The sequence below is a fragment of the Phyllobates terribilis genome, unplaced genomic scaffold (assembly GCF_046119375.1).
Source record: "Phyllobates terribilis strain yellow unplaced genomic scaffold, ASM4611937v1 Scaffold_13__5_contigs__length_258822181, whole genome shotgun sequence".
Taxonomy (NCBI): Eukaryota; Metazoa; Chordata; class Amphibia; order Anura; family Dendrobatidae; genus Phyllobates; species Phyllobates terribilis.
Window position 1 is genome coordinate 40,274,846 of NW_027362773.1, and position 12,729 is coordinate 40,287,574.

General features: G+C 41.6%; 1 protein-coding gene across 1 annotated transcript in view; it reads right to left on the minus strand.

The window, feature by feature from the left end:
• Positions 1–12,729, minus strand: part of SLC5A12 (solute carrier family 5 member 12) — a 106,900-nt gene that overhangs the window by 78,341 nt on the left and 15,830 nt on the right. The window lies entirely within an intron of this gene.

The window sequence follows — 12,729 nt, forward strand, 5'->3', positions numbered from 1 at the left end:
CTGTACAGTAAAAAAATAAATTCCACTACATAAGAAAGTGGCTCAACAGAAACAAACCAAACAGGACACTCCTCATAGGTATTGGTCATCTTGATATCATGCAACTGTCTTCCTTAGAAATTTGTTTGTTCTTCTGTCTCTTTTTGTGCTTGTTTTCGGGTTATTGACAACCCATCATTTCTGTCGCTCGAGAAATTTGAATACTGCCTGTGACTTGCTTGAGGCTGCACAGGTCACAGTCTGCCGCCTCTCCTATGCATGTGTCTTATTAGGCTGCATTTGTGGCTCTCCAGCATCTTACTTGAGATTTGGAATGATTTCGATTACTGTAGTTTGTGATAGCCGTGTTGGCTAGGGAAGGCAACGAAGGAGATTATGTAGATACCAGAGCTACAACCTGCAGACAGTAATTTATACAATCAACACAGCAAATCAATGCGGAACAGTTCTATTTTAAAAGACAAGGAGATGTTACATAAGGAACATTGTTACGATATGGACTAGAGCAAAGGAACCTTTTTTCTGCCAGGGGCTATTTTGATATTTATACCATCATTCGGTTGCCGTGCAAAACTATGAACTTGAAGTTTATCTTGCTATATTTGGTCATAACTCACCCTTAATGTGATGGCTGGAGCTGCCTCTCTTTGGTGAGGCTGTGATGTTATGTGGTATTGATGATACTATTCACAACTGCTTTTCCAAAATTTGATCTGCAGCACCGTCGACTCTTTGCGATCACTTTTGAAAACAACTCACAGCAGTAAGTTCTGAGCACAGATGTACAGGGTGGGCCATTTATATGGATACACCTAAATTAAATGGGAATGGTTGTTGATATCAACTTCCTGTTTGTGGCACATTAGTATATGGGAGGGGGAAAACTTTTCCAGATGAGTGGTTACCATGGCGGCCATTTTGAAGTTGGCCATTTTGGATCCAACTTTATTTTTTTCAATGGGAAGAGGGTCATATGACACATGAAACTCATTGAGAATTTCATAAGAAAAACAATGGTGTGCTTGATTTTAATGTAGCTTTATTCTTTCATGAGTTTTTTACATGTTTATGACCACTTATAAAATGTGTTCAAAGTGCTGCCCATTGTGTTGGATTGTCAATGCAACCCTCTTCTCCCACTCTTGACACACTGATAGCAACACCACAGAAGAAATGCTAGCACAGGCTTCCAGTATCCGTTGTTTCAGATGCTGAACATCTCGTATCTTCACAGCATAGACAATTGCCTTCAGATGACCCCAAAGATAAAAATCTAAGGGGGTCAGATCGGGAGACATTGGTGGCCATTCAACTGGCCCACGACGACCAATCCACTTTCCAGGAAACTGTTCATGTAGGAATGCCCGGACCTGGCACCCACAATGTGGTTGTGCACCATCTTGTTGGAAAAACTCAGGGAACGTGCCATTTTCAGTGCATAAAGAGGGCAACACATCATCTTGTAGAAATTTCAGATATCCAGTGGCACTGAGGTTTCCTTTGATGAAGAATGGCCCCACTATCTTTGTACCCTATATACCACACCATACCATCAAGATACGAGATGTGCTGCATCTGAAACAATGGATACTGGGAGCCTGTGCTAGCATTTCATCTGTGGTGTTGCTATCAGTGTGTCAAGAGTGGGAGAAGAGGGTTGCATTGACAATCCAATACAGTGGGCAGCACTTTGAACACATTTTATAAGTGGTCATATACTTGTAAAAAACTCATGAAAGAACATAGTTACATTAAAACCAAGCACACCATTGTTTTTCTTATGAAATTCACAATAAGTTTGATGTGTCACATGACCCTCTTCCCATTGAAAAAAATAAAGTTGGATCCAAAATGGCCAACTTCAAAATGGCCGCCATGGTCACCACCCATCTGGAAAAGTTTTCCCCCTCCCATATACTAATGTGCCACTAACAGGAAGTTGATATCATCAACCATTCCCATTTAATTTAGGTGTATCCATATAAATGGCCCACCCTGTATATTACACTACATGTCTCCTCACTATGGGAAATTCATCACTGCTCACGTTACATTTATAGAACTCAAGAAATGGGAGGTCTGCAGTATACATTATATAGAACATCAAGAGTGATTTATGTAACGCGCCCCCTGGGCCGTGGGGTACCCGGAGCCGAGCCTGTAGATGCTGGGGGTTGTAGTCACCGTGGCAGTGACCCGGTCCGTGACCCAGTTGGTCAATCCAAGGGTAGTAGATGTATATAGGTTATATAGTGTCCGACTTCGCCACCTGTGGAGTGCGGTTAATAGAGACCGCCGCTGCGGAAAAGTCCTCTGAAGCCGGTGGTATAGCAGCAAAGGTGGTATAACTCCCCACAGGAAGAGTTAGCTTCAGGGCAGTGTGTGTGGATGATGGTGGTTGTGCAGGGTGTTGCGGTGCAGAAATAACCACAGAGTCTTTGCAGTGCAGTCCCAGGGTCTTTACTGGTAGCAATTAGACAGGCCTGGACTGGAGTACTGGCTAGAGAGAAGAGTCTGGTCAGTCTGGGAGCAAGCATAGAGTCCTCCTGGCCAGGTGGAGTTGTAGGCCTGCCGTGCTCACTACTCTCTCTTTGGCTATTCTGCTCGTAGCTGTGTTGTAGCCCACGTCCCTGAGTGTAACGTGCTGTGCTCACCCATATGGCTGGCAGCTCAGGCCTTGTGGATGCCTCGCTCCTCTTTGGCGGTACTGTTCCCCCGGTGCTGCTGAGCCTCCGGGCGTCTGATGGGGCCAGGAGACCTGCAATCTCCTTACCCTGCGGTATCTGCTGCTGGGCCTGAAGGGTCCCACAGCCTCGGACTCCGGTGTCTGGTTCTCTGTGTGCTCCAGCTAGGACGAGCTATCTCCAGCTCCAGTCCCTAGCTCCTCTCTCTTCAGTGTCCTAATCTCAACTCCTTGCACTGAACTAAACTAACCCCGCCCCCAGATCCAGTTATATAGGGCAGGATCCTCCCCTTTCTGGTCTGGGGCAGGAGGTGTTGCATGTAATGTGTTCCTGACCAGGAAACTCCTGTTTTGCTCCCAGACATGGTATTACTACCACTGTGGCAACCAGACCCTCTGGGGTGCCACATATACATCACATAGGAGATAGCAAGACTGCTGTATTCATCACATAGGTAATATCACATAGAATACACTGAGACTGCTCTATATACACCACTTAGGAGACATGGAAACTGCCTTATGTACATCACATAGCATACACTGACAATGCCGTATATACATCACATAGGAGACACGGGAGTTAAAGCATACACATCACACAGGAGACACCTGGGATGGAGCATATACATCACACGTGAGATGCTGAGGCTGCAGAATATACATTACTCAGGAGACACTGGGGCTTCAGCATATCTATTACACAGGATGCACTGGGGCTGGAGCATATGCATCACATAGGTGATGCTGGGGCTGCAACATATGCATCACACAGGAGAAGATGGGGCTGGAGCATATGCATCACATAGGAGATGCTGGGGCTGCAGCATATACATCACAAAGGATACACTAGGGCGGCAACATATACATCACACAGGAAACACTGGAGATGAAGCATATACATCACACATCGCCGAACCCTTTATTCTCAGGGAAAATAAACCTATGTAAGGGGCCATTTCTATAGACCAAATCGCAGCACTAAACAACTGCCAACCAGCAAGTGCGACGACACACCATTTAATCTTAATTATGCCAGACATATATTTTCAGTAGGCCGGGAGAAATAGACTATTGTTCATATGAGTCTGAACGTTGACTATTGATTTGGTGTCTTTTTCTTCAGTGGGTCAAGAAATATAGACTATTGTCTGAACGTTGATTCTAGAATTGATGTTTGTGAATTGTCCTATTATATCAGCTCCTACAGGTGATTGTGTTGAGATATTTGGAGGTCAGGGACCCAGGGTTATTGAACAATCAATGTTTGCTAATAGATTCATGTAGCTTGTTGACCTGAAAAACAGTGAAGGCCAATCTATGCAGATTGATTAAATACTCAAACAATGAGAGTTAATCTCACCTTTCCACTGACCTGTGGATGATGGCCTGAACCACAGATGTGGGTATGAAAAGGATCTCTATTCTTCTGCAAAGAGACTTTACAGAACAGCAGCCAGGACACCATGGCTATATCAAGAGGGACACACATTGGACATTCTACAGGATAACAGCGTAAGGGATCAAAGCCCTAGTTGGAAGAATATTGATCTGCTCCATTGACCATCACTAAACACATGGAGACTTTTTTTGGAAACCAGGTGCTGATCCTCCGGACACCTGGCCCCATGGAGACGTTTGGAGATGCCAATTTGGGACCCTCCAGTCACCTGGACACGTACAGTACAGACCAAAAGTTTGGACACACCTTCTCATTTAAAGATTTTTCTGTGTTTTCATGACTATGAAAATTGTACATTCACACTGAAGGCATCAAAACTATGAATTAACACATGTGGAATTATATACTTAACAAAAAAGAGTGAAACAACTGAAAATATGTCTTATATTCTAGGTTCTTCAAAATAGCCACCTTTTGCTTTGATGACTGCTTTGCACACTCTTGGCATTCTCTTGATGAGCTTCAAGAGGTAATCACCGGAAATGGTCTTCACTTCACAGGTGTGCCCTGTCAGGTTTAATAAGTGGGATTTCTTGCCTTATAAATGGGGTTGGGGCCATCAGATGTGTTGTGCAGAAGTCTGGTGAATACACAGCTGATAGTCCTACTGAATAGACTGTTAGAATTTGTATTATGGCAAGAAAAAGGCAGCTAAGTAAAGAAAAACGAGTGGCCATCATTACTTTAAGAAATGAAAGTCAGTCAGTGCGAAAAATTGGGCAAACTTTGAAAGTGTCCCCAAGTGCAGTTGCAAAAGCCATCAAGCGCTATAAAGAAACTGTCTCACATGAGGACCGCCCCAGGAAAGGAAGACCAAGAGTCACCTCTGCTTCTGAGGATAAGTTTATCCGAGTCGCCAGCCTCAGAAATCGCAGGTTAGCAGCAGCTCAGATTAGAGATCAGGTCAATGCCACACAGAGTTCTAGCAGCAGAAACATCTCTACAACAACTGTTAAGAGGAGACTTTGTGCAGCAGTCCTTCATGGTAAAATAGCTGCTAGGAAACCACTGCTAAAGACAGGCAACAAGCAGAAGAGACTGGTTTAGGCTAAAGAACACAAGGAATGGACATTAGACCAGTGGAAATCTGTGCTTTGGTCTGATGAGTCAAAATTTGAGATCTTTGGTTCCAACCACCGTGTCTTTGTGCGATGCAGAAAATATGAACGGATGGACTCTACATGCCTGGTTCTCACTGTGAAGCATGGAGGAGGAGGTGTGATGGGTTTGGGGTGCTTTGCTGGTGACACTGTTGGGGATTTATTCAAAATTGAAGGCATACTGAACCAGCATGGCTACCACAGCATCTTGCAGCGGCATGCTATTCCATCCGGTTTGCGTTTAGTTGGACCATCATTTATTTTTCATTAGGACAATGACCCCAAACACACCTCCAGGCTGTGTAAGGGCTAGTTGACCAAGACGGAGGGTGATGGGGTGCTACGCCAGATGACCTGGCTTCCACAGTCACCAGACCTGAACCCAATCGAGATGGTTTGGGATGAGCTGGACCGCAGAGTGAAGGCAAAAGGGCCAACAAGTGCTAAGCATCTCTGGGAACTCCTTCAAGATTGTTGGAAGACCATTTCCGGTGACTACCTCTTGAAGCTTATCAAGAGAATGCCAAGAGTGTGCAAAGCAGTCATCAAAGCAAAAGGCAGCTACTTTGAAGAACCTAGAATATAAGACATATTTTCAGTTGTTTCACTCTTTTTTGTTAAGTATATAATTCCACATGTGTTAATTCATAGTGTTGATGCCTTCTGTGTGAATGTACAATTTTCATAGTCATGAAAATACAGAAATATCTTTAAATGAGAAGGTGTGTCCAAACTTTTGGTCTGTACTGTACCTCAATGGACTGTCGGCTTCCTAAGCTTGTCATTATCTCCTGTCTGTGGTTGCCCGCCAAAAGCGAAGTGCCATTGTTGGGGGTAGTCGGCCCTGGAAGCCCCGAAGTTGCAGCTGCTCTAATCCCGGAGAGTTAGCGGAAGGGTGAGACTCTGTAATTTGCACCATCTTGGCTATTTGCTGGGACTGTTCTATATGTTATTGTCTGTTAGTGGTGCGCTAAAGTATTGCCACACTGTTTTACCCTCACCCTGTGTTATCTGAGTTGTATTACGCCCACGGGCAAGGAGTATGGGAGTTCAGTGGGATGAGCCCTGGTCCCTGCGGTTTTTCTAAAGACAGTCGGGCCAGTGGACGAGAGCACCCACTGACCCCGGTGTCTCCACAGCAAGTATGTACAGACTGTGGTCATTCAATTTCCTGCTTAGACAGTAAATGTTGCACACTGAATGATGTGTAGTAAATCGTTCAATGTGCATAGGCTGTCATTAGTCCTGTTTACAATGTGGAAAACTGTAAAATAAATGTGGAATCTAAATGTATATGTATATATATATATATATATATGCGAAGGGACAAAACGTTTTATATATCCTGTCACATCTCTCCCTGCATCTTAAGTATGTCTATTTCGCGTCTAAAAATGAAAGTCCTACTACATTTTGAAATTAAAGTGTGCAGTGATTTTCTCTACATTGATTCTGGGGATTCCACATCCCATCTACCGGCACCTCGACTTGCAGACTGTGTGGGCACTAATCCTCTCTATCTAAGCCTGCACTGACAGGAGAAGTAGGGACATTGCCATGGTAGAGATACAGAAATAATAGTTCTGGGGACACAGTGGACAGAGACATAGCCCTGATCTCCATGGACATTGAGACATTTCCCTCAATTAATTACTGTTCTTCTAGATCCATGATTGTTGGAAAAAATGGGTTTATTCATTGCTGGATGTACAGTATATACTTATGTATACTGATTAGTGATGAGCGATGATGCTCGGATATCGAGTTACTCAATATCCGAGCACTCTCGCTCATCACTAATACTGAATCTTCATGGTGATGTATACAATTGTGTGTATGGTTTATTCATTGCTGGATGCTGGTATATACTTATGTGTGTGGCTTATTCATGCTGATATGTGGTTGTGGGTAGAGTTTAATAATCTCCATATGCCTTTTTTGGACTGGAGGTGGAGTTTTTGCCTGAGGCAGCAGTAAAGATAGAATGGGCCCTGGGCACAATCATTCTAAAACAAAAAAAGGGTCATTCCCGTTTTCATAGACTTGGAAGCATGCAGTTGTCCAAAATGTTTTGGCTTGCTGAAGCATTAACATTTCCCTTCACTGGATCTAACCCCTGAAAAAACAACAGCAACACCATATTTCTCCTCCACCAAAGTTTACAACTGGCTCAATGCAGTCAGGTAAGTAACTTTTTCTTAACATTTCCAAACCTAGACTCGACCATTAGACTGCCAGATGTAGAACAGCGATTCATCAGTCTGCAGAACATGTTTCCACTACTCCAGAGTCCAGGGTGGCTGCTGTACACCATTCTAACTGAGGCTTAGCATTGTGCTTCGTGCATGAAGCTTGCATGGAAACCCATGTCATGAAACTTCTACTTCAGTTTTTGTGCTGATATTAATATCAGATGAGGTTTGTAACTCTACAGCTACGGAGAAAGTAGAATATTAGTGACATTTTTGCACTTCAGCACACGGCTAAGTTGCTGTGCACCCTAAAAGCTTGCACTTTTCAATAATATCACTCTCCGTTGGTCGTGGATAATTTAAGAGGAAAGACGTTTCAGTTTCACATGTTGCCATGTTGGCATACTATTATGATACCATGCTCAAATTCAGTGAGCTCTTTACAGATGAACCATTCATTCATAAATGTCTGTAAAGGCAGACCACATGGCAAGGAGCTTGATTTTACACACCTATGGCAATGGGACTCAATGAAAAACCTGCATTCATTGATTATGAGGCTTGTCCTAATACTTTACAGATCTAATAAACTTTAAATCGGCTGTCCGGACAAAATTAAAATTTCACCAGTGGCTTGGAGCTCTAAAAAATAACAAACTAAGTGGTGATCACCTATTGACACCGATCTAGCACAGGCCACTACATGGTCTGTGCTTGCAGAGGAACAGGAAACATCCGTTCAAGTCAACTGACCACTGCAGCCAATCACAGACCGTTGTAGTCCTGCAGCTGGTATAACAGTGACGACTCCTTTCTCTGTGCAATGCAATGAGCTGACTGCTCAGATCCAAGTGGGTTCAAGTAGGGATATATCACTTAGTTTGTTATTTTTTATAGCTCAAAGCCACTGGTGAACTTTTCACTTTGCCTGAGTAACTCGTTTCAATTGACTCTGATTTAACTGGTATTTAAGGACCAAAAATTTTTAATTTGACAACATTCAAGGGCTTGTGCAATGTTAGGTTATCTTAATCTTCTTCAGTAAGATAACCTTCTGTATGAGGCATTGTGAGTCATGATAATCTTTGCTATGCCTGTAAAATATGATGCTAAAAGGTTGATTGTTTTGATTGCAATAAACATTATACAAGGTATAGTTGTCAGTGTTGAGAGTCATGTTTTTCACTCCATCATAGCTATGCTTATAGATAGCTTTTTTTTTTTTAAAGAGAACCTGGAAACCATAATCAGAGATCAGAATGGTATGGCTGTGACCCTGGCTGACTTTCAAAGGTCTGCTGGAGATGATTGACAGGTTACTTCCCATGTACATACGAGGGAAGTATTTAAAATACTTAAATACTTTATTTAAAATTGAAAAATGGAGCCCTAGAATTTCTGGGCTTTGCACTTATGATCTGAGGTATAGGCCCTGAATCAAAGTGCCTAGTGATGCCCCTGTTAACAGCTGATACGGGCAGCATGTATCTGGCACTGGCTGTATTTTTTCAGCCATGTATATTTGACTCTGAAACATTTCAGAGAAAAACATACTTTGAATGCCACGGGGAAGGAGCCGCACTGGAGATTAGTTGGAAAGGCACAACTCTGGTGGCTTCTTACCACCTACTGCCAGTGACTGACAGGCCTCCTCCTATACACAGACAGAGACCCATCACTCAAGGAGATTGGGTGGTGAGAAGAAGCCGGGGACCCACCTGTCTGACTAATCTTCTGTGTATCTTGGTTCCTGGCAGCTTTTGAAAGTATGTTTTTCTCTAAAACAATGCAGTCTTTCGGAGTCAGAAATACTGTACATGTCTGATACATGCTGCCCCTGGATCGTGTAGCTCAAAACTTTCAAAAATATTATGTATGTGATTTGCATGCCATGTGCTTCTTAGTTTACATTTTATCTACTGTTTATTAGAATAAATGTTTAAATTGCCGATCCATTGAGACATTTTCAGTTTGTATGCCCTATGACCACTTGAATGGACACCATTCAATATCTCATTAGATTTGCAGCAACTACTGCTTCCCTTGGCAATGATACTTGCTAGTAGAGATGAGCTGATCAATCCGCAGAGGATAGATTTAGAGTCGAATTTGCTGAAATTTACAATTTCACTAAAATTTTAACTTTTTGAGATTTGATTTGTGGGATTGGCAAAAAAATCATACTTGGTGCCATTTCTCAGACTGATGAAACGTCAGAGAGTGGGCTAATGACAGTTTTTGAGGCCGATCGGACTTTCGCGCAACACCCTGCAGCTATTACATCTCATGGTATATTCAGAAATGGAGACCAGGATCAGCGCTGTCTTCTGTTACCACGATTAAATCAAGGACGATGACAATATCTTTTTTTGATTGCTTCAATGAGCATTTATTTAAAAATAAAATATTATTAAAACACTAGCTTAAACAACGCGTTTCGGCTGCTTACAGCCTTCATCAGGTGTCAGCCAGACTGTAAGGAATAGCTGCAGTCTATCACTTTTGAATCCAAAGCAAAACAAGAGTTGTGCCTCAGGCAGCACAACTATATCAGATGAGCAAGTTTTCTTATATAACTCACCTTTTACAACTTGACAGAAACTCACTATGCTTAGATAGCGCCACGTATTTTTTTCTCTTTTAGGATACTCCATACAATAGTGATCACATGGTATATCTTAGTTTTTCGAATAGCTCATACCTAAGATTAGCAGGTCCCAGTGGAGCCCAACCGGTTGCATGACTGGTCATTGGTACAAAAGAGTTAGATGTCATTCCCAGACCCATTGAAACTAAATGTCTCTCTTCCCTTCCTCTCTCTATCTCTATCTGACTCTATCCTCTCTCATCTTCCCCCCTTACAAAAACTGTGTTTTCCAAACAATTTGAAGCTTTCCAGTATTGTGATTGCTGCAAATTTATCCAACACAAAACAAATTTTGGGGGGAAATTCGGTAAAGCCAGCGGATACAATTTTCAAACGATCTGTTCATCTCTAGTTGCTAGGATCTACCGTATGTGCTAAGCTGATTTTCAAAGGGTCTTCAATTTAAAAGGTACAATGCTTAAGCTTTCAGAATTTGCAATCAGGTGAGTGTTCTTTTTATATCCGACACTGTATGTTAACATCACTAAATGATAAGAGCTTAGCTATATCATTGGGATGTATCTGTCCAAATGTATGCCAATTCTTTCCAATAACATCTAAAAGGACTGTAAATGCAACTCTGGATATTACAGGCTTGAACTTGTGCTCACTACAGGTAAAGTCTGTATTTTCAAAGTTAAATATTTATGCATACATAAAATGAAAAATTGTGTTTAGCGATGGTCATGCTTAATAGCTGAATATCCGAACACAAGTATAAGCCAAACACAACAGGGTTTCCTTGGTAGTATGTTCACTAAGGACAGGCTTATCAACAAGCGTACTTTGTCGACAATACAGGTGCAATATAATATCTTTATGTTGCATGCTAGAGACATATTACCTAAGTCGCTACTTTGTGAACTACGTCACACGAGGTAATTATCTGCCTTGTGTTTTCTGATTTTTAAGCGAGATTTTTTTTTAAATTGTCTCTTGTAAATGATATAAGTGGTGACGTTGTTGCTTTCTATTCACAAAATCAATAGTCTTCTACATTTGATGTGATTTTTGCCTGTTTTCAATTTGTGCCTCAACATTTTTAGTCTGGATGAAAAGGACATAAAGGGAATCTCAGTAGGATCAACCTTCCTAACCCATCTACTGTATATGGACATGCAGGTGATAGGAAGATGAATAAAATGATACCTTGATATCAGCAATTCAGTGTCTTATTCCAGAGAAATCCACATTTTTCTTAATATGTAAATGAGATGAAGCCAATCATGGGCTTTTCCCAGGAGTCCGTAGCAATGTTCAGAGTTCCGGGGGAAGTCCGTGAGAGAGATAGAGAGAGAATTTTCCAGCTCAAAAGTTTGGGTCTACATTTTCTTCAATTGGATTTGGGTTCTGGTTCAAGTTCAAGTACAGTTCTGGTACCTGAACCGAACTTTGGCATAAAGTTTGGGTCGGGTACCAGAACCCGAACTTCCATAAATGAGCTGTTAAGATCTACGGAATTAACATATATCTCCCTGAGAATCTGCTTCAAGAGATTATTTTATATGAAAGGGGGTGTTACCAGTGTGAGACATGTAGATGAGGACTGCAGATTGTCAGTCATTACATCTTAAACCTATAATAGAAGGAGTAAATCCCAAAGTGAAGATATAGAATAAGTGCAATTCAGTACAACCCAAAATGACATAATGATATAGAACCAAAAGCGAAAACTACTTGGGAAAATAAGGAATGAAGATATCATAATTGAATAAATCCATATTTTTATTAGAGACACCACATGACAAACACAATAAAACCATGAACATACAAGACAAGGTTAAAAACAACATAAATGTCATTAAAAGAGGAGGCGGAGAAGCATCAGTAGCACAAAATGATTTATATGTATTGAAGGGGGAACAGAAACGTGAATATATAAAGTGCAAGTGCACAGAACGTGACTAATGAAGTGATAATAATAGTAATGAAGGGATATACAAAAGTACATAACCAAGTGAATAACACCAAGAAAGGATATAGTCCCTGAGGAAGCTCGTGTGAAACGCGCGTTGGAGTGAGGGGCGGCGCAGACACATCTCCAGCATGAACCCGGGTTAGTAACTTTATGCCTACTTAGGCACTATATCCTTTATTGGTATTATTCACTCGGTTGTATACATTGGTATATCCCTTTATTACTATTATTATCATTGCATTAGTCACTTTCTGTGCACTTGCACTTTATATATTCAAGTTTCTGTGACCCGGCAATACATATAAATCATTTTGTGCCGCTGATGCTTCTCCGACTCCTCTTTTTAGGACATTTATGCTATTTTTAACCTTGTCTTGTATGTTCATGGTTTTATTGTGTTTGTCATGTGGTGTCTCTAATAAAAATATGGATTTATTCAATTATGATATCTTCATTCCTTATTTTCCCAAGTAGTTTTAATTTGTGGTTCTATGTCAGTCATTACATGTATCACAATGGTTTACAGTGGAAAAATAGCTACACATACAAATAACTACACTCCTTGAGCAACATGTTCACGCTGAACTTTCCTCCCACTTCTCATATAACTCTCTCTTCGACAACCGACAATCTGGCTTCCGCCCCCACCATTCCACCGAATTTGCCCTTACCAAAATTACTAATGACTTACTTCCAGCCAAAGCTAACAGACAATTCTCTGTACTCC